General features: G+C 42.5%; 1 pseudogene across 1 annotated transcript in view; it reads left to right on the top strand.

The window, feature by feature from the left end:
* Positions 1-22,989, top strand: part of LOC149801130 (transmembrane protein 135-like) — a 30,887-nt pseudogene extending 7,898 nt beyond the window's left edge. Inside the window, exons 3-4 of the transcript XR_016420441.1 lie at positions 20,469-20,946; positions 21,306-22,989. The product of XR_016420441.1 is annotated as a transmembrane protein 135-like (transcript). The remainder of the gene's footprint in view (positions 1-20,468; positions 20,947-21,305) is intronic.
* Positions 22,990-23,431: the final 442 nt, after the last annotated feature.

Raw genomic sequence — 23,431 nt, 5'->3', positions numbered from 1 at the left:
GATACGACAGTCGACAAAGCCTCTGTCAGGTTCAGGTTTCTGTTGCTGCTGTTGTTGCTGCTCTCTCTGCTGTTTCTGAAGTCTGTACTTCTCTGTCCATTCTTCTTTCTCCCTGTTCACTTCTTCTCTGAAGAGCTCTTCTATCAGGTCTTCAGTGACTTTTAACATTCTCACATTCTCTGTCTCTTTAGGCTTCGGTATCAGACTGTGTCTGACCCTATGCAAGTTCACGTAGGCTTCGTTTAGCTTAGCTAGTTTGGAGCACATCTTCGTAGGAGGATGAGTCGACAATGGATGGTTAGACTGGAAACTACCCCGGTTTTTAAAGTCAAAGCGCGGACGTGAAGGAAAACATCCCTACACGGTTTTCGAGTCGGACCGTTCAATGAGTGTCATGAGAGGGATAGTAAGAAGTCAAAGAGCATGAATCAAGATTCCTATAGCCAAACAAAAGACAAAGGCATTTTTTTCTTCAAAACACAACATTTTTTATTCAAAATCACTTAATACTAGAAAACAACTCTAACATTTTTTAACAATAATCAAACAATATAACATCAAATATTTTTTCAAATCACAAACATTTTTTAACTAACACTTTATTTTGGACAGGGCTGACAACGTTGTGAATGAAATTGTGATTTCCACTGCTGGAAGTCATTAGGCCATTGATGGACACTACGTTTCCTAGCTTGAGACAAAAGACCAGTATAATGTTCATGAAACCATCGATCTACTTTTACATCGTTTCTAGAAGAAGAACGAGGATCAAACTGAGTGACTAAATGTTCTAAGGAATAGCCCCGACTACGATGATGCAGAAAATATACACAATATTGTCCACACAGCAAGTAATCTGTACCTTGTAATTTCACATTATTGAATCGGGTGGTCTGAGCATTTCTTCTCATAAAGTTAATGATATTGTCTTCCAAAGGGGGCAATCCATAGGAATCGAAATATTCCACACATCCTTCTTGAGGAAAGTAGACGACTACCCAGTGGGTTCCTGGGAGATGACTGTCGTCCGTTTTGATCACATAAGCTTGATGGTCTTGAGGTTTGCGATGAGGGAGTTCATCTTTAGCACAGACGACAGGATTCCAAGAAGCCGTGTACGAACTGTGGTTCAAAAGGTAATAAAGTTCCCAGGTATCCATTGATTTGTGTGGTTTTTTTCTTTTTCTTCTTCACAGGTAATAATAAGTGATCAATTCGATCCTGACTTTTTGCTTGAAAATGTCTGACAAATAACCGTTTCTTCGCTTCGTCTCCGCACTCTGATTCAGGAGAGCTTCGATACGATGAATCTCTTGAGTTGTTAATGGTGGACAAGAATGTTCACGCAAGTCTTTATACCACTGATGCAACACGACTTCGTCTGAGATGAGACTCCAAGCTTCGTCCAGATACTGGTCCTATTTTTCTTCTTGACTCTGCATCAGGCATTTATCGTGTTGAATTTGACTGGGATGATCGTTTTGAAATCCATAGCAATCTTTCTTCATCAATTCCGTCATTTTATCGACCAAGTGTTTGGCAAAACAGGAGACTAAGTGGGCTTCTTGTTCTTGCCATCTTGACTTCATCATGATAACTTCTTCTTTCGCGGTCTCCTCACATTCCATGTCCAAAGTTTCTCCACTAGGTAAAGAGGGATAACAGTCTTCCATGGTTTCTAATAATCTAGAATGACTTCTCTCAAACTGTTGATTTCTGTGGTATTGTCAAATTCTGCATACAGAATGACGTTCACCGTTACATCAGGGATTCGGTTTTTAAACTGAATTTCTACACGAATTTGGCTGGATTTTATAGGGTGGAAATGTCCTTCGTCGCTGCCTTGGTCTGGAGTGAAATCGAAAGCCCACAAAGCATAGCCTCCTGCATAATCCTCGTATGTAATGCCATGGCTGGTGTTGGCTCCTAACTGTCCCGTGGCTTCGTACAGGGACAAGTACGATCTCAAATAATTATTCGCGGCACTAAAGTTAGGCTCAAAGGGTCGGGTACACAAGGCCTTGCCGTCGCGACTGACTTCAATCTTGGACACGCCAAAGTGTCGAAACTCAAAAGGATTTTTGTTGTGAAGTCCATTGAAAGCTGAATTCCTGACGATACCAATGATCAAACGTTTGGGTAACTGTCCTTAGAACAGATGATCTTCGATCATGGATTGCTGTCCAGCAGGAATGGTGAACGTTTTCACTTCCACGCGTCGTATCGGATACTTGGCGGTCGTTCTGCTCAACGTCTGACTGACGTCGTTTCCCACTTTAGGTAACACTTCCACACGTCGTACGTAGAGTCTGGCTTCTTGGATGACAGTTTTGTATTCGTTGTTATGGGCCATCAAATGGAAAGCAGCAGTGCTACGATTCAGTCTCAGGCGGATATCCACGCAGTTGATCAAATACTTTTCTTGCAGCCACATGTCCAAATGCAAACGATCTATCAGTTCTAAACTTCGCCCTTGCAGAATTTTATTTCTACGTGTGTTAAACCCCACATTGTGAGGATCGTCATCTGCTATCAGGGCTGTGTCGTTAAACGTGTCTAAACCTGCCGTGTCAGGTTTCCATAACACGCAAGCATCCAGACGAGTATTCTTGGCTTCTTTTCCGTACGTCAAGAGATTTTCCAGGTAGGCACGATACGCGTAAGTATCCATGCTGCTGCTGACCAGTCTGTTATTCAAGTACAAGTCCAATTCATTGAACAAGGAATGCATGAAATTGTTGACAGGAGCTACTCTATCATTGGCTCCATGATTGGTGTTGTCCACCGCTTTGATCACTTTGACTTTCAAGTACAGGTAACTGCTATTCAGATCGATGTAATCTTCGGGCTGAACTTTGATATCAAACTCGATGGGAGCTGAATCCGTCAAAGAGGAGACGGGATGAAATTCCACCCATTGGGAATCTTGCATCGTCATCATCGTGGGTGGCATGGCAAACAGATCCAATTCCGACTTGAAACAAGCGCAAGACTCTCGGTGCATCATTTTTTTCTGTGTCTCAATAATCGAAAACATCTAAGTCTCGAACGGTTCTTCTTTTCTTTGTCTTTCTAGCTTTAGACGTGTGAAGTCTAGTGAAAGGGTGTTTTCTTCTTCGTCTCTTTCCACCTTGTCCTTGCTGAATGCCTGACTCGGTAGCGTACAGAGCATTTATAGGTGTGTCTCGTCGACCCAAAAGGTCTTTACCCGTTTGCAACAAGACATTTTTGCCTGCCCTTAAGAAAGCTTCTTTGGGACTTTGTTTGTCGATGATGACATTTTGGAGAAATTCTTTGCCTTGCGTCAGTGCCGCATCTTTCAAGGCGTGCAATCCGCGTGTCACCATCGGTTTCAACACCGGGGCCACCGAACGAAAGGCCGATTTTAACATATCTCCTAAACCGTGTCCTCGCTGTCAAGCAAACCCCTCGATACACTGGATACATGACTTACAAGTCGCGAGAGAACCGTTTTCGAAAATGGAGTTTCACCGTGACTTTTCCTTTGGTGAATGGAATATTTTGTCCCAGATCTCCTTTTATAGCAATGTTGACCGTGTCCAAATACGACTTGCTGACAGGCAAATAGTGAGGATGTACAAATTCGCGGTGGACGTGGTAAGTGTTTCCACCTTCCTCGTCAGCGGCCGTGGCAGAATCCACTTTGAAAGGAATGGCACGCAGTAACGGTACGGAGGTGTGTCCCACCACGTTGTACTTCACCACATCGGAGTACACAAAGATCAAATTCAGTCCTTGGTTCAGTTCTACTGGGAAACGAAATAGCTTGGCAAAAGAATCGTTGTCGGAAATAACTGGCAATTCCTTTTTCTTGAGCATGGCCATCTTCATGTCCGTGTCCCCACCCAACATGTCAAACAATTCAGGACAAAATATAATAGACATGATTTTACCCCTTCAGGAAATTTTATCAGGAAGCGAAGAGCTACTTAGTGGTACTCCAGGGTGATACTTTTTTTGACACTTTCCAAAGGTTTCAGAAACACATTAAATCTGGAGGTAATGGTGCTGACCAAATGTTGACCACTAAAATAATAGCCTGGGGGAACGAACAATTGGTAGGACCAATTTTGAGTTTTGTCATCATAGGTTCTGTGATCAAATCTGACATGGGTATTCAAGTACTTTTGCATTTGCTCGTCATGATCTTCCACCGTAAAATATTTTGAAGAGGAAGAACATTGAGGACTTGGGCCGGGTGAATGATTTCTACCAAAGCCACTGCCCAATGGGCTTTGTGATCTAATCGGATGGCCTGAGGTAATTTGGCCGTGTAACAGCACAACGTGTTCTTGGGAAACACCTCCATGGAACTGTCACTGGGTAAGGTTAAGTAAAATTGGTTTTGGTGACTCATAATTCCAGAGTTCTGTGGCTGTCCGAGGGGTTACTGGGCGTCAGAGGCGTGTCTCCGCCCCAAATGGAATTGTTGTTGTTGGAGTGGTGACTGGCACTTGCACTGGACACAAGGTTCCCGTTGTTCCCGCTCGAGGTGAATTTCAGGCAGGGATTAGGAAGCAGGTAACCGATGCAACTGCTCGATAAAATGGTCCACAATTGTTTGTCTCCTTGTTGCAAACTCAAATTGGCAATGGCTGCCCCGATGACACAACACACCACGAAGATTTGGCAGAAAAAGACGATTTGCGTTGTAGGCACACGTTGTCCACACCACACCCACAAAGGTTGTTTTTGTAAATCTTGCAGAGAAGAACTGGGTGAAGGAGTGGTCGCAGTAGCTGCGTCTGTGTGAAAGGGCATGATGCTCACTTCTTTTTATAGTCGATGACTTGCGAAGCGTCGATCCAAGAATCAAAACTGGGTGGATATCCTTTCCTGTGTTCGAGAATGTTTTCGATGTCGTACACGTCGTCTTCTTTTTTGGTGACACGTTATAGCTCGGGCAAGTAAAACGTTCATTTGAGCACTTCTCCGTTCATGTCTTCTAATTTATAGACAGTAGGATCACGGCCATGCACTCGTCCAGTGACACGAAACAATTCGGTCGTCCAGTTAGGCAAGTAACCTTTGTCGAAAGTGCGTTTAGTTTTGCCAATGCGCACCCAATCTCCTACGGTCAACACTCCACTTTTCTTGGGGACAGCCCTCGTCGGGGACGTACCAAACAGGCGCTCAAACACCAACACTTCGTTCTCGGGAGTCACTTCTTGCGGGGCACGTCCGATGCTTCGATGGTAAGATTGGTTGTACGCTTGCACCAGGTGCGGTAAGATGTCGATGTATTTCAGAGTGTGGTGATGCGTAAAATATTTCCACATGCGTTCTTTCAAAGTGCGTTGAAAACGTTCCACGATGCTGGTTTTGGTTTCAGGATTCTCGGTGGTAAAAAGAAATGAATGTCACGTTTCTTTAATTCTTTTTGGAAAGCTTGGTTCAGAACTTCGGTACCTATGCCCGTTTGCCATCGAAGAGGATGAAGACCGCTTTGTTTCAACACCCGTTGCAGGGCTCGCACTAACTCGCTGGTCGATTTGGAAGTGAAGGGCACAACCCTGGCAAATTTGGAAAAGACGTCGATGGCACAAAACAAATATTTGTAGCCACGATTGTAGCTGGCCAAATGAGAGACATCGGCTAAGTCGGCTTGCCATTGATGATCGATGCCTTCCACTCGGGTGCGACTTCTGGAAAACTTGCGTCGAATGGGTTTGTGTAAAGTGTAAGTAGTTTATTCTTGTAACCATCGTTGCACTTGAGGTAAACGGAGACTTTTCAGTCGCGTTTTGGCACCACGATACAATTTTTGTACTCCTGCGTAACCTGCAGGATGGGAGGGATCGTAGTAAATGCTGGCTAAGACTTTTTCCATTTTTTTGTTTGTGTGTTAATAAGGCACCCACTCTCGGAAGATACTACTCTTTTTCTCTTGGGGTACTTTCTTGGATTGTAATGCTTTGTGTGTGCGACCGGCAATAGGTGTCGAGGAGGAGGAGGATGTCTGAACAGGGGATATTTTTTCTTGTTTCACTTCCGTCTTCACCTTCTTTTTCTCTTCTGATAAAGAAGGGGTGGTCATCATCTTTTTAATCCATCCAATTCTGGAGGTAGGTGGTGTTGTTAACTTGCGTACTTTTTCTGGTGGAGTTTGAAACCCTTCCTCTTCTTCTCCTTCTTCTGTCTTGGTCACTGGTAGTGGTGGTGGTGGTACTGGTGATGGTGCTGGACTTTTCATCGTGGTCTTAAAATCTTTCAGAGTGGGAAGAGCTGTTTCATCTGAGGATTTCTGGTGAAAGCGTTGCAAGAGTTGACCGTACTTTTGCGATTTTTCTGTTTCGGACAAATCTTGGCGATCCATCAAGGACTGCAATTCGTCTTGTAACTGGGACATCTCAGTCAAATGGGGATTGGGAGGTAAATGCGGGGTGCGTTGTTCTTGCCAACGATGGTATTCCATTCATCGTTTGTAAGGCACTAAAGCTAGTTTTCGTCCTTCCATGGGATGTCAGGGGCCAATTCTGAGATCTTGGGTCTCCAGAGGGCCTTTTTATCTTGCTCCCATCAGTCCTCCCAACATGGTTCCCGAGACTCCTTTCAGTAATAGGCCTAACAAGAGGGGTAAAATTCCTCCACATTGGACCAACATCTTCTTCTTTTGGCGAAGGGGGATTTTCTTTTGAACCATTTGGCGAAGAACGTGACGATGTTTGCCTAAGCATTGTTTCTGGTGTTTGGACAAAGGGATCGTGCCTTTCAAGACGTTCAAACAACATTCGCACACGGTATCGATGACCTCTTTGGAAGCTGATTGAATGAGTTTTTTTCGTAGGGGTGGAGAAGCTTTGGACAGGACAGATAACATGTCCCCATGTTTGACTAAACGAGGAGGCAGTCCTTTCCTTTTCTTTCCTTGGGGCTGTTTAGAAGAGGGATGTTTTCTGGAGGGTGACATCTTTGAGTCTTCAGCACCAAAAAACACTGATACAATACTTGGTCACACACCTTTTTTATACTGGAACGCGTCGCCACTGATTGTCTTTACGTCGTATTAGTTTGAGGACAGGCATGACACATCGTGCAGGGGTACGTAACGGACTAAATCGAGCCAGTTCTTGCTTGGACAAATCCAGTAAACTTTGTAACATGCCCGATATTTCTTGAACTTTGATTTTGGGAGCAGGTACTTTGTGAGCAGCAGCCACTGCCACTAAATTGGAGGGTCCTGCCACTGGGGAAGTTCTTGGGGTCATCAACGGAGATGTTTTTGGTGTGATCAACGTCTCCAAGTACTCTTCAGTTCTTGGTGTCATCAACGGGGAAGTGGATGAACTTGAGGCTGCCGGAGACGCGGTCACCGCCGTTGCAGGTCGTGGTTTGCGAGTGTAACGTTGCGTCCTGGCCGAAGTGCCTCTCTTGCGACTAGTTTTTTGTGGACTTTTCTTTTTCTGGGGACTTTTTCTCTGCTTCTTTTTCTGGGGGCTTCTTTTCTTTTTCCGGGGTGGTGTCTGGTAAGAGGAGGGTCCCGCCACTGGAGAAGTTCTTGGAGACACAGGTCTCCTTGGGACCTGGTCTTTTTCTTCTTCTTCTTCTTGGAGCTTCGTTTGACTTTTTTCTTGCGGAGAACTTTGGGGGCATTAGGATCCCATCTTAAGAGAGAGCGAATGATGACCCCTCATAGAGTACCGCTCCCTCCAGGTTTCAAAATGATTTGTTTTTTGGTTTGAGTGTCGATGCGGCGATCGGCCAGTTGGGTCAAAGCGACTTTGTTTCGATCAAAAAAGCGTTTGGTTTGATGAGAATCTGAATGATCCCTTGCAGTAAATGACGTGCAGTCACCGTGAACCATCGTAAGACTTCTTTGAGACTAGCTTCTAAGACACGAGCCCGTATTTGTGGATTTTTTTCTCGACTGATACCATACAAGGCACGAATCAATTTGACGGGGAGATGTGATTGAAGGGACGTCATGTTGACGCTGTGTGAGACAGACGAAAAGTGTTTGAGGTTTTTATAGATTTTTTTGGTGCGGCTAAGTCGAGGACGGAGACATGTACAGGACAGGCCCTCCGTCTTGGCACCAGTGGTGAAACAAGTGGGTACGAAATCGCAAATCATTGGGGGTCGTAGGTTTCAATCGACGAGTAAATAGGCATGTGGAGTTTGAGTGGCATCGTCGTACGCCTGAGTCAGCCAAAGTGTTCCTAACTGTTTGGCTAAGACTTGCACTTGCGATTTATCTCGAGGGCTTTTAAACAAGACCACGTAATGCGCATTGAGACTGATGGTGCGATGGGCTTTACTTTGTTGAAACAAATTTTGGGTGATGTAAACGACACTGGCATTACGGTGATGCCCTTTGCGCGTGAACCACAGTTTAATTTCTTCTTCGTCTTCTCCTAACATGTCATCGAAAATGACCAAATGGGTTTGACGGGAGTCAGAGACGATGCCGTCGTCTTCTTTAGGAATGCCTTCCACAAACACGATGGAATCGCCTTGACTTTCTCACAAGAGGCTGTACGCCGATTGCCACTCTTTGTAACACCACACGATCCGTTGAGGTGGACGATCGATCAAATGATGTTTATATTCGATCAAACGTTTGACGAATTCGGTTTTGCCTGAACCGCTAGGTCCAGCAATGAGCATGTTAAAGGGATGGCGAAGATACAAAGCCTCCCATCTGGCACGATCTAAGTGTTCGTCGATGACTTTGACAGTGGAGGAAGAGGGAGCAGAGACAGCAGAGGTAGCCATAGTGTTAGAAATGTCACTTGTGACACTAAAACAAACAAGACAAGAGTTTATATACTTTTTCAGGACACGTTTATTGAATGCTTCAAACATGAACACGAAAGACAAAAATACATAAAAGCCAAAGGCTTAAGTACAACGATAAAAGGCACATGATAACCATCAACGTGGAATAAACACAAGTGTCTGTACAACATGTTTTGGGTACTGTTCTGACCAGTTCTATAGGGGGTAAGGTCACACAAGTGTCCTCCCGAAAGGGTCTTTCAGGCATGTCCACGACAGTCCTGTCCTGGGTGAGAAGTTCTTCTTCTTCTGGCACGGTCACTAACACAGGTTGAAAAGTAACTTTTTTCCTTGAACAACTCTCGTGCATACTGGGCCACTTCTTGGGTCCAAGCCTCAAAACCCCCTTTTTTCCAGTCACGGACATCTGTCCAATGGGCGTGTAAGTCACAAGCTACACACACATCGTCATACACGTCTTGGGTAGCTAAAAGTTGACGAATCTTTTTTCCTGTAGGGGTCGAGAAGTATCCAGATGAAAACGCAAGGCTTTGAGCAAAAGGAGTCTTTCGTGACCATTTAAGGCCATTGGGGTGGTAAGTACTGTTCGTAAAGAGTCCACAAGGAATCGGCTGGTAAACGAAATCCCAGAAAACAAGGCACTAAGACACACACTATGCGTCGTCCCAAATTGATTGGATACAGTTCTTGTAATAATTGATGGTAATGATCCACGGTTTGAATATTTTCATTGAGTTCCTTCCACGGAATCTGTTCAATCACCTGTGATAAAAGTCGTGGCATGGCAGCCTGTTTTTATAGTCTCTTTGTTTCGGAAGCAATACACGTACTTTCTAGCCAGAGATCTTCGTTCTTCAGTGGGGAATCTAAATCTTGCATACTGTAACCTACAGTTCAAACTTCGTTTAGAAGTTTCCTCTTCCGCTAAGCAGATCCCACGTAATAGACCTTTGTAATCCTTTAACTCGTCTTCCTCAATGCGTTGCACTAGGTGAATCTCGAAGTAACCAAAATGATGAACATTTCGATCATTCACTAACTCAAAGTGTTGAACAAGATCTGACCACTGAAACAATTTCTGACGAATCAGTTCTCTTATGCCATTCAGGTACCAGTGGTTCAAACACTGGTGACGTAACGGATGCAATTGTTCTTTACGTTTGACTTGTATTTTGACCAGCTCTCGGTAAATGCGTTCCCTCAACTCCACAGGCAAAGCACGAATGTTCTCTTGTAAAGTATCCAGGAATAGGTCATACTAAATTCTCTTTCTGACACAAGAAATGTACCGTTTGCACAGACATGGTTTTACTTCAGTGTCGAATTTAAATCGTTTAGTCACTAATTTACACATTACAATTCATTCAGAAGTTTCCTCTTTCACTAAGTTGACATTGTGTACATGATGTTGGTAATTCGTTAACTCTTCCTCTGGAATTCGATGCAGTAAGTTTACAATGTAGTAGATAGAATCATCAATAGCAAACCAATCCTTTTTAAAACTAGGGGATCGTTGTTCAATGTCTGTCCAATGGAATACTTTCAACTGAATCAGTCCTTGTATAGCATTCAGGTACCAGTGGTTCAAACACCGGTGACGTAACGGATGCAATTGTTCTTTACGTTTGACTTGTATTTTGACCAACTCTCGGTAAATGCGTTCTCTCAGCTCCACAGGCAAAGCACGAATGTTCTCCTGTAAAGTATCCATTTGAATATATTGTCCTACTAAGGGTAAGTAATGACAACTGGGAGACCATCGAGCATGTTCCAGGTAGACTGAATCTTGAGGTTCCCAGTGGTGAAGTGAAACACCGCAACTGAAGTACTTGACTTTATCCCCTTCGCCCAAGTAGTAAAATCCGGCTCTGGCTAATTCTTCGGGGGTCGGTCCTCCCAGATACTTAGGCCATTTTCCTTTGAACGATTGAAAACGATTTTCAAAGTTGCAGTATTCCGACAAACGCACAGGGAACGAATATTCGTCTTTCACAGGTTCGTTTCGATGAGGGCTGGGTGACATGGACAGGAGTTTGCTCAGGGCTGGATGACATCCGTAGGGAGGTAGACGTGAAGGTGGACATCCACACTGACCATGAAACCCAGTAAAGTGTCCAAGAGGACGAGCGGCATCGCTTTCGCATCCCTCAGGTTTGACACGCACAACATCACTTTCCATGTTAGGGGCAGTGAGGACAAAGTTCCCATGATGCTTTACGGCATCGCTAAGGTCACAGCGTACAGCATCGTTCCCATCGCAAGGCTCACAATCGCATTCCACTTCAGAGGCCTCAAACTTGAATTGTGCCTGTCTGAACTTGTTTTGTGTTTCTCTGAAAATATTCATCTTGTGTTCGCTTGGTCTTGGTAGTCACAATGAACTATCGATCTTGACCATAGCCACCTTTTTATACTAGTCGCAATGAAGTCTCAAGCTTGTACATCGTTCCTTTTTTATGTCTTGTTTTGGAAGGTACCGTCTCTAAGGTGCCGTCATAATTGTACCGTAGTGTAATGGGTGGAAAGGCTATAGAAAGGTAAGGGCAGTGCGGAGACCATCGAGTATGTTCCAGAATAGCTGAATCTTTATAGATACATAGATCCATTCATAACTTCAGACCACAACTGAAACACTGTACTTCGTATCCCAATCCAGTCTCAGGTCCCAAGTAGACAAATCCTGTTCTAGCTAAAACATGCGAAGAAGGTAATCCTTTCCTATCCGTAGGCCATTTTTGAAACGTGTCCAATCGACGGGCACAATCACAATAGTCAGGTAAGAAGACCGGAAAATGGTAGGGTTTCATCCTGGAGTTCTCACTGGATTTCTCACTTGATTCTTGCTGTGGCGAAGTCATACTTCTGGTGAGTGGCTATCCTCTTACAACCAATGTTTTATACCACCATGTCCATACGGCAATGTAAAGTGGTTGGGAAGCCGCACTCGCTTCTGGTACACGATTTGATAGACTTTTTCTAAAGGTGGACTGACGATGTGGTGGGTGGGTAAACGTACAATCTTGTTGGGCTGATAGGTGGTCACTTTAAAGTGTTCATCTTCTCTAGACTGCAAGGCTTCTTTCAATACGTCAAAGTTCACCACTCGACTGGTACGATAATTCAGAGTCAATCCTTTCACTTTACACTTCGTCTGCACTTCTCCTTGTTTGTCCCGGTATTCGTAGCCGTAATTTTTAGGATCACCACTGACGAAACTTAAAATCTTGTCGTCGGGGTGCTCGTCTGTCCAGGCTCCTAAACGGTCTCCTTCGACGTTAGGGTGATGTTGACTCGGGTGATGGATGTAAATGCAACTGTCCATGTCAAAGTACAGGACACGTTCCCCTAACAGTTCTAAAGCTTCGTACAATTTTAAGCGAGCATGAGCTGTCACGTAAGCCGCAATGATGACATTTCCAAAGGGGTCGTCTTGTACAAAGTCCAGATCTTCTTCGTAATTGACCAAGATCAAATTTTCGCGAACGACGACCACGTGTTTCATGAATTTGGTTTTGTTGTGAATCATCTGGAAGTAGCGGGAAGGTTCGGTCAAATATTCGGTCTTAGGTAAACACGGTCGTTGTGCCATTTTGCCCCACAAGCAATTTAACATCACTTTGGCAAACGATCGCCTGCCTTCGTTTTTCATAATGTGATCTAAAGGAATGCCTTCTTGTGCCCAGTATTTCTCTTTGAATTGTATTTGGTCTTCGGGAGTGTGACACCAGGAAAGATAGCCACTGGCTTCTTGCTTCAGTTTCAAAAAGGCATCCACGTAGTCTGCGAAAATGCCTTTCTGAGTAGGGTGACCCTTGTGGTATTGTTGTGTCTTGGGAAAGTGACAAATTTCGTACACTTCTAACAGTTGGTATCCCATGTCCATAGCTTTGAACAATTCTACGCTGACCCACGTCCCCGTCAAGGCCCGTTCTTCCTGGGTGTGCTGACAAGGTTGATCTTGGTTGCACGTTTCCGCACAAGTACGGCACAAAGGTAACATCAGTTTGCCTAACAATGGTGAGGTAACACGGGATGGTACAGGTTCGTGGGAGGCAAAACTTTACACTTGATCAAGCCTTCGTATTGTCGAATGTTTTTCAGGTCGATGTGTTCCGTCAACAATTGTGGGTGCCATGCAGGAAAGCGACAATATTTGCACACGTAGGGATACAGCGAACACACGTCCAAGTATTTGATTTCTTCTCCTTTCTCTTCGTCAGCTTGGTACAGCAAACAGGTGGCATTGGTCCTTCCTCCGTACAAACTATCCCTCGGGTTCAGGGGGTCCATGAACTGGTAGCTTTCCACGAGGCGTTTAAACTCGAGATCGGTTTTCAAACGGTGATCGTATTCGTGTTCCCACATTTCCACCACTTGGTATCCTTCCTGTTCTAACTTTAGGCGTCGCTCACAAGTGGTCTGGTACAAGTCTTTCATGGTTCGTTGTAAAAACTGATTCTTAGTGCCACGGTCAGGGTAGCAGACAGGACATCCGTGAAATAAGCAACCGTTAAACTCGTACACGATCTTGGGGTTTTCTAAGTCCCAGCCATCGACCGAATGCGTTCCGATGGTCTTTTCGCCCCCTCCGTTGCGGGAATGCTGAATCCATTTGTCTTCCTTGTCGCACACGTAATGTAACCAGCGTAGGGCTTTGACCGAGTATTGACGTTTTACATAGCTGGTCGTTTGAGGACTGATGACAGCCACGGTGTTTTCAGGCATGATTCGTTGTCGGTAGACTAAGGAACACGCTTTGGCAATGGTGCAAGCTTCTTTCAAAGGATCGACCCCTCCGTGTTCCATGAACGGTTCTCGAAATTTTCCACAGCATCGCCGTAAAATGTCCACGTCGGAACGACAATACTTTAGCATTTCTTCCTGAAAGTCAAAAGGGTCGGAGGCATGGACCTGGTACCAAGCGTAGAAAGCTTCTCGTTGTTCGGTACGCATGTTATCAGGGTCGTAATAGTGAGCCTCAGGCAAATGGGGTAGAACGGCATGTTGATTGGCTTCGGTATTGAAAAAGTGTGGAAAGTACCCTTTAGCCATTTCTGTCATTCCAAACGTTTAAGGCATTCGACTCAAAGGCATGGCCAAGTAACTCATCGAATCTTTAAACTGTACTTGTCCCACTTGCATGAAAATGATTTTGGCTCCGTTCAAAGTGACTTTAGGACGTTCGGTGCCTTGTTCCGTATAGTATCTGAGAAGAAACTGTCCATCGTATCCGGAGAAATTGTGTGCCATCACCGTGGCATGACGATGACAATCTCCGTAACGTTCGATGTCCTCTTGGCTCCACGTCTTGTCGATGGGGTCTAAGACCCATTGTGCGAAATCGGCTAGCGTCTTCGATCCCCGAAAGATTTTTTCACGCCCTCCAGGAATCTTGCTGCATTGAGGGCAATAACTCAAGATAGGTTCTTGAATGCACTTTTCGCACGCTCGATGAGCCACGCAGAAATTAGGAATGTGAATGCCGGTCTCTTGCATGCATTCGAAATCGAAAAAGATGAAATTGCCTTTCTTCTTGTGTCCATCCTCTTTCTCTGGTTGCGGTTGCTATTTTTGCACGTAGCATTGGTGTTCCAAGTCCACGATGTGATGACAAATGTGACATTTTTTCTTTCCTCGACATACGTGTGCCTTGACAGTATTGGTACATAGGCCTTGTCCACACGTAGGGCACAATCTCAGGAGTTGACAAGCACTTTTCTTCTGTGAACCTTGCGTCTTCAAATGCTGTAACAGGTAGGGCTGACAAACGTGCGCAGACAAGTTGAACAATGCACTGGTTCTTGTCCTACGCGCAGACAGGGTGGAGAGGCCAAACATCCTGAGCATTTCGATCCACAATGTTTGTGTTGCTCTCGATTATTATAACCATAGTCGCATTTCTCACAGTAATAACCGTATCCCAGGAACGCGGTAATACTGGTAATGGTATCGAAATGGTCATCGTGATGATAGAGGTGAATGTATTTTCCATCTTTAAAGTCTTGGCCTCGAAACAACAGAATCCCACGCACTTCTTGAGGGTGCACTTTCAATGTGTAGCGTGGAGCTAGGACATCTTGCAATGTTTGCATCTCAGGAATGCCACAGTGTGTGTCTTTGAACAGGCCGGCTTGTTGTAGCAGGAGTTCTGCTTCGTTTCGTTGTTTGGCTCGGTCCGATTGTCGAATGTTCTCCCAGTCTCTTTTCCATTCTACCGTGTCGTTCTTGTTGGTATAGGTTCGTCCCACCACAATAGCCCTGGCTAAACACATCTGGTCTTGAAAATTGTGAATTTGGACGAGGCTACGCTTAATTCTGCGAAGGCCGTTCACCAATAACATCTTTTTGTGTCCAGTCCCTTGAGGAGGAGACACGTGGGTCATAAACAGTGTGGCTTTTCCGTCGGTGATGTCAAACTTGTCATTGGATTGTTATACGTGTTGAATTTTGTCCATGACTTTGGAAGGGGTCAATTCTGCAGAGCTGCTAAACTCGATCCAAACCGGGGATTTCAAGCCGTCGTGTTGTATGGAAAGTCTCAAGCGATCGTCTTCTTTGGGTTGACATTGTCGCTTGAGTGTGGTGAGCAAAGAATCCTACATCTGGGTGATGAACCATTCTGCTTTTTCTAGCGGTACGTCGGACTTGAAATTTTTAAACTTCACCGTGTAGGTGTAAGCCGTGGTTCTAAATTTTCTAGAGGAGCGCTTTTCTGTCTCTCGAATGTGATAGTACTTTTCAGGGTTGACTAAGAGTGGTGAACTTTGTTTAGAGGAAGACTCTCTGGGTTTGAATTCTGGTTCACTCATGTCCTCTTCAAAATCACTGGCATGAATTTGTGCCAAGACTTCAGCTCTGGTACGAGGCGATAGATCACGTTTCTGCCTCTTACTTTCTTCTTCTTTCTTCTTGAATGAATTGAATCGTTTCATCTTGACTGCAAAAAGTTAAATGACTAAAATTTAAACACCATGGGTTACTTTATCGTTATGGCAGACCAGCGTATATAAAGGGTATGTGTCTTGTCCTTTCACTATTTATTTCACTCTCAAACCGAACACAACGATGGAAGAGACTACACAAATCGAACATTTCATCAGAGCGTTGCGAGGGGTCATTAGAAAATTTTCTTCAGACCAGTCGTCGGACGACTCACCTTCCTTTCGAGATAAAAGTCAAGATACTTGCTATATCTGTCAGAAGAAAGAGCATTGGTCTTCAGAGTGTCCAGACCGTCAATAAAGAAAAAAGGGGCTAAAAAAGACAAAAGTCAAGATACCTGTTATTATTGTCAAGAAAAAGGACATTGGTCTCCAGATTACCCAAAAAAGAAACAAGAGGAGTCAGAAGAAAAGAGGGATTCTGAAGAGGAGTCAGAAGAAGAGAGGGATTCTTCAGAGGAAGAAAGCAGACAGGTGAAGAAAAAGACACAGGAAAAGAAAGGAAGAAGGGAAGAAAGTGAGGAGGAAGAGGAGGAAAAGACTGTGACGGTGAAGAAATTAAAAAAAACAGAGAGACTAAACAAGGAGACAGAAGAAGTGTATGAACTTTTGAAAGTCTTATGTTGTAAATTGAATTGTAAAATGTGTACCAGAATAGAAAGTCTATAAAACGTAAGTGTCTTTGAGTTTTGATTTTAAAATAAGAACCTACACTCACGCACACTCATACACATGTAATATAGGGGTAAAATGGTTTTTCTTTAGTTATTGGCAATTGAAAGTCTATCTCTTTTCGAGAGATGTGGGTGGCCCTGAAAAGGGCCTTTTTTGGTGTAGGGGTGAGTTTAAGCAATCAACATTAACTGTCTTAAGCCTTTGCCACGGCCAAGGCCTACTTCTGGACTGCGTACTGTTGATGATGATGATTTGGTTGAAATCACTAAGGGTGGCACGGTAGGCTTAGTCACAGGGTTGGAGTGTTTAGCTCGGGAAGGTCGTATTCTCTTCGGTCGTGATAAAGAAGTCTGATACATTTGTTTCAGACTTCTTAACTCCACTAAAATGTCTAACAGTACCGTGACCGTTTGATTTTCGCACCCTTGTTTCTTTGCTACTGCTACTTCTTCTTCTTCTTGTTTTTTTTCTTACCTCTTCTTCTTGCTGCTGTTGCTGTAGGAGAAAAGCTTGTTCCGCTTCCTTTTGCTGTTGTATAAATTTCTCCAATTCTTCTTTCTGTCTCTGTCTAAAATTCTCCATGTGCGGTAATGAAGGAGAAGGTGGCGAAAGTTCCGGAACAAATTCTTGCGAGGTAAGAAAACCCACAAAATCCCAATTCACCTCTTCTGAAAGTAAGTCAGGGTTCCCTTGGGGGGTCTCCACTGCTGGTGCACCCCAATTGATCGTTTTCTGAGTTTCCGTCATGTTGAAAACAACTGTCCCATGGATTGACTGCACACAGGCGATAGCGAATCTATATAGACCACGTGACGTCACAGACTGCTCTCTTCCGATTGGACGTGGGCTAACTGAATTTTGTAACGCGTGTTTGGATTGGTCAATGAACTCAATCCGTTTCAATCCTTCCTCTGCCTATAAATAAGTACAGTTCACTTCAACCCTTGTATCTTCTATGATGTTCCGGACGGACATACCGATGTATGTCCGATCCAAGTGGACAGTTGTCCACAGGACAGACACCAGTCTGTGGATGCGAAGAGTATATGTGGAGCGTCAAGGATGCCTCAAAAGTGTCCTGATTTACGGTCCTGCAGTCAGGCGCAGCCTAAGGACAAGAAGAAGACCAATGCGGTGCCCTTTATGTTAATATATCCTAATATTAACATAAAACTCAAAGGCCCTTTTCAGGGCCACTCCAATCTCTCGAAAAGAGATAGACTTTCAATTGCCTACCCCCCCCCCCATTTTTTTTTAAAAACAAAATACAGACCCCTCCCTGTTTCAATTTTACATAGACCCTATACAGTCCTAAGGGATTTTGTCCATGTTAAATTTACATAGACCCTATACAGTCTCAGGGGTTTTTGTCCATGTTAATTCCCATAGACCCTATATTGTCCCAGGGTTTTTGTCCATGTTAAATTTACATAGACCCTATATTGTCCCAGGGGTGTTTTTAATGATAAGTCCCATAGACCCTATACTATCCCTATTCACTACTCATGGGATTTTCACTAAAAGATTTACGACGTCTACTTGGCACTAGATAAAAATTGTGCTGATCAGACCTCCAACATGGCAGTCATATCTTTTCAAAGATACTTCTCCAAAACGGATGGATATAACTGTATAGGACACCACAAGACTGATTATAATGTCTGGTTAGTATAATGACAATGATGAAGCTCTGACATACAATATGGCGGGCATGGTGGATAACTTGAGAATCTTCTTGTAGCTAGCTAGTCCGACCTTCAACATTATGGTCATGAGGACGGTCTTGAAAATATTGTTATTACTAGTCGTCTGTACAGAGTGGTAATAATGACATGTGGTTTTCACTACAATAGTAGTCACGCATTTAGCTGGTCCTAAATGGAAATTATATCAATATGACCTCCCAAAAGCTACTTCTCCAGAACAGATGGCCTTTCCGAAACTTGCATTTATTTAATTATACTTTCTTCTTACAACGTTCGTTTCATATTAAAATGATGCTAACAACCTCCAAAATGATTGTCTTGATGGCGAACATGAAAATATTTATATGGCTACTTTCTTGAATGGGCGGTCGTGTCGAAATTGGATTCTTACTAAACACTACAGCAATAGGTAAGTAGTGTATACGGAAATGGTGCCCATTTGACCTCCAACATGGCACCATAGTCATTTCGAAAATCTTTTTATTAATACTTCTCTTCCACGGATGGTGGCATTAATATTGGGTTTTCACTGAAACACTGTTTGCAATATTTAATTAGTTCTTAATGAAAATGGTGCATAGCTGACTTGTTCAAATGAATTTTGATGAGAATTTGTTATTAGTTTTATTCCAGTAAACAAGTTCATAGCAATCTGACGGTGATTTTAAGGTGAAAGGTTACGAATTAGGTATTTAACTGTATTTCCGCGAAAGTAATGTAACGTAAACGCATATAGTTTTCTTAGCAAATTTTGTATGTTGGCTCTTCTAAAGAATGTCAGAGATGGTTTCAATACTTAGCATTTAAAAAAGAAACGGTCTTACAACAACCAGTAGAATAACAGTCTCTTCCAGGACTCTAGCTTAAACTGGAATTTTGTCTATCAGATAATACGAAGTATCGACGATACAATGACGGCGGTGTTATTGGGATTCCATGGTGAAGATCAGAGTTACGGCTGTATAATTTTAACAAAAATATTTCCTATGCAACCAACATAGGTATTCATCTTGCATTTCCTGAATAATGTCAAGAGCCTTTAATGTTTGCTACAGTGGAGAATGAAAAAACATTGAATGAGTTATTGAAAGATAAACTATAGAATTTAAGACGATTTTGTGATTGTTGATATGACTCATATACTTAACTTAACATGCATTTGGGTTTGGGTTTTTGGAAAGGAGTTTTTTAAAGCATATTTAGATGTATATTTGTTTCTACCATATAAAAGAATATTAAAGAATCAATTTAAATTAATTCTGCTACAATCCTCCAGTTAATTCAACCCAAATTAATGAAGTTTCAGTTCCGAATGTACAAATGGAACGTGTTGTAGACGTAGTGCTGTCTGCAAATCGCGGCAAAGCGGCCACCACTCTCTCTCTCTCTCTCTCTCTCTCTCTCTCTCTCTTATGCACTGTACAATGCTTTATCAATAAAACCAACCTCTCCTGCACAGTACATTGCTATGTCGCATACCTCTAATGCACAGTACAATGCTATGTCGCCATCCTCTGATGCACTCACTGTACAATGCTTTATCGATAAAACCCACCTCTCCTGCACAGTACAATGCTATGGCGCCAACCTCTGATGCACAGTACAATGCTTTATCGATAAAACCAACCTCTCCTGCTCAGTACAATACTATGTCGCCAACCTCTGATGCACAGTATAATTCTTTATCCCTAAAACCAACCTCTCTTGCACATTATAATTCTATGTCGCCAACCTCTGATGCACAGTACAATGTTATGTTGATGAAACTAATCTCTCCTGCACAGTACAATGCAATGTCGCCAACCTCTGATGTACAGTACACTGCTATGTCGCCAACCTCTGATGCACAGTACAATGCTATGTCGATAAAACAGTGAGATGGACTTTTAAGATTATGGAGAAGAGCGATCGCTAGTGTCGACGAAACATATTTGTCTGAGGAAAACGCAAATCTTACTTTATATGCATCAGGATTGACAAAAAGAGGAAGGACGTTTAACCTGTTAATGTTTTGTTTGGGATATCCACGAAGTAAATGATAATTTGGACAACTCACTCTCGCGTTTTGTATTAGTGATCCCTTGTTTGCACAACCTGTAAACCTCCATCAAAGTTTTATCGAAATAGCTTTGCAAAATGTTCAAGAGTGGTCAGTTGCCGTGTTGATGTCGATTTAAAAAAAAAAAAGATCTGATTAGCCCGATTGCAGGACCTTTTATTTGGTATTGGGTAGCTTACCTGCACACCTATTAGTCTTCAGTTCCAAATACGACTTTACAGTGGGCCTGACACACATGCCTTCTGATATACACTTATTACATCATATATAGGATTTGTACAAATAAATTAAAGCAAAGCCTACTCTTAAGAATGTTTCTACCGACAGGATGACTGGAACAGCGGGATCGCGGGTGGTCTGGCGGGATTGTCTATAGTTGTTGAGGAACCCACACGACGAAGAGTCGTCTGTCTCTTTGCCATCGCACGGGCAATTGGGCACTCCTTTCTACTATGGTGAAAAGGGAGAAGATACCCTTTATTCCACACACAGACACTTTATTCTTCTGCGCTTGTTGTTCGCTCTTGGTCTACTGCAATGCTCTAAAACCTCAGTATCTATTTGAGGGCTACTATAGATCAGTTTTAAAGTGGTCCAGGGACTACACTGACAAAAAACTTCATAGTTTATTCAGGGCAACAAACGATCACTTCGTCACGTGCAATGAGGTCGGCTTACACAAGGACACTTGCACTATGCACGCCATGAAAGACTTTTTACGGAGTTTTCCTGCATTTGCTAAGCTCTACCTTCCAATTCATGTCACACCAGTCTTAGTGTTCCGACAGAAACTCGTCTGGCAAAAGTAATCTCTCTCTCTCTCTCTCTCTCTCTCTCTCGCAAGTTCACAACCCAAATTATAAGAGAATATCTTCTTTAGACGTTTCATTCGATAAATTACGTCCATGTTTTACACATTGTCTCACACAAACACACGCACGCACGCACGCATATATATATATATATATATATATATATATATATATATATATATATATATATTGCATTAACTAAAGTAATATAAAAAGATGGGATGAGAAACATATTAACACCAGCTTTCCATTGCAACTCGTAGTGTTTAGCTAATGATGTAATAACTTTATCCAGTGGTGTAATAACTTGATCTACACTAACTGCGGTTACATAATTTACTTTTTATTCCAGGCCAATGAAGGTCTTGAAATCTTTGATACAAAACATCGTTATGTCAACCACCTTCCTGGCAACTATGGTGATGCTGGCGAAATACATAATCTGTCTTCTCCGTAATGTACAACATCGGCCGCCACCACTGCCTGGGTACATTCCTGCCATAGCTGGGTTTACTGCTGGCCTCGGTGTCTTATTTGAACGTGCCAGCAGACGTAAAGAATTGGCGCTTTTCCTCATCCCTCATTCACTATACGCTCTGTACCTCTGGACTAAGGAGGCTGGGCTGGTGAGACACATACCGTACAGTTCGGTTGTACTGTACGCTTTGTCCATGGTCTCTGTTATGCATGCTTACGAGAGAGAACCGGAATCCCTCAGTGTGTTATTGCATGGTATTCTACGGTACTTTGTTGGAAAACGCGAGAGTACAGTTGAACGCAGGCGACGTGAAATCAGTGAAACGAGCATGTGAGAAGTGCATAGAAGATAACACTTTATATGTGAAGTATCAATTGTTTTTATTTCTTGACCTTTACTGGGTGTGTGAAATCAACCAGAAGAAAGTGGGTTGCGCGTTACGTGCTCGAAATGTCATAACAGTATTGTTAATGTTACGCTTTCAAGAGTTGTCTGTCGGATATCTGAGCTCAACTGTACAAAGCATTTGCGTCTGTCTTTTGACTTGTATAAAGATATTCAGGATCAAAGTGGTGTGCTTATTATGTAATTCGGGATGATATGATAAATATTTTGACGAAGTTCATTGGATGTGCGATTTTTAAAACCGGAGAGATTCTTGGAAATTGGGATTCATAAATAGATTGTATTGTAGTTCTCAAATCAGTCGTGTAGGTTTGCCAAGTTTGGCTTTCTCACGGCATTCTTTACGAAACATCGCTTGCACGAAATTTCGATTGTTAATAATTTCACTATGAATAGTTATAGAATAGCCATAATTTCAGAATTAGCGTGATGTTATTGGTACTATGATACAGCTCCAAGTACAACTCTGTGTTCTTGTGTTTGCATGGTGCGATCTTTAAAACGAAACTTAGATATTAAAGAATAGGAAAAGATAACTGAGAAAAAATTTTCTTTTTGTGGTGGTTGTGGGGGGAGGACAGAAATGAACAGTATTCGGCAAACAGTTAACGTTCTAGCTATTATTTATAGTGTGTTACCACGTGGTAGCCAACATGTGGCGCGGAAATATTGTTATGGAAAATAGCATTGCATTATTTCAAAAAGAATGGAAAGGACGCAGTAATATTTACAGAACACAGTCATATCAGTCATGGAAACGTTACTTTAATATTTTGATTGTTTTATGTTGTGGTTTTGCCTTTAACCAGGGCAGGCTAAATATAGTAACACATCTTTACAAGGAGCAAAGATCCGACATTTATCTCTAAATTTTTGTCAGAACCTAGATTTTGAAAATATACATATTCATTAGAAACATTTAGAACTTAGTTGTGTTTCAGTTCGTGTTTCTGTTTCCATCGTCACGTTTTTTCCCCCTACACTCTAGCAATAGTTAAGTTACTTTGTGAACCAGACAAGGAGCAAAGGAACATACTGAAACTGAGCATGTTTTTTTTAAATGGGAAAATCAATTTCCTGGTGTCCAGAAGTGAAGCTGAGTATCTGTCCAATAATCATTCAGCCAATATATAGAATGTTGATATATATATATATATATATATATATATATATATATATATATATATATATATATTATATATATATATATATATATACTCTAAGAGGTTAACAGCACATCAACACAATCATGGCAATACAGTCCCGACTAAGTTAGTTTTATAGAAGAAAAGGCGAAGTTAAACATAAAAGGGTTAAAATCCTTATTATACAAAGATATTTGTTAATTATATCTTAAGAAGATGTCAAAGACCTTCTAAGGTGGAATATCATCACAGGGCACATCCAATGGCAAAAAAGGGTTGTATGCATTAGTCACCCTTTACCACATAATAGAGCCGTACAGCAGGAGAGGCCTCCGGCACGTCAGTTATATTTTTAATTTTTATTTCAATTTAAACAAAACATTAAGTGTTTCGTAGCACAGCTGCTACTTACTTTATTTAATTCTTATTAAAATAAATTTATCATCAGGT

Source organism: Sinohyriopsis cumingii, chromosome 4 (assembly GCF_028554795.1).
Source record: "Sinohyriopsis cumingii isolate HCF-2022 chromosome 4, ASM2855479v2, whole genome shotgun sequence".
NCBI classification, from domain to species: Eukaryota; Metazoa; Mollusca; class Bivalvia; order Unionida; family Unionidae; genus Sinohyriopsis; species Sinohyriopsis cumingii.
Note: the sequence above shows the minus strand (reverse complement) of the source record. Positions and strands in the feature narration are given on the sequence as shown.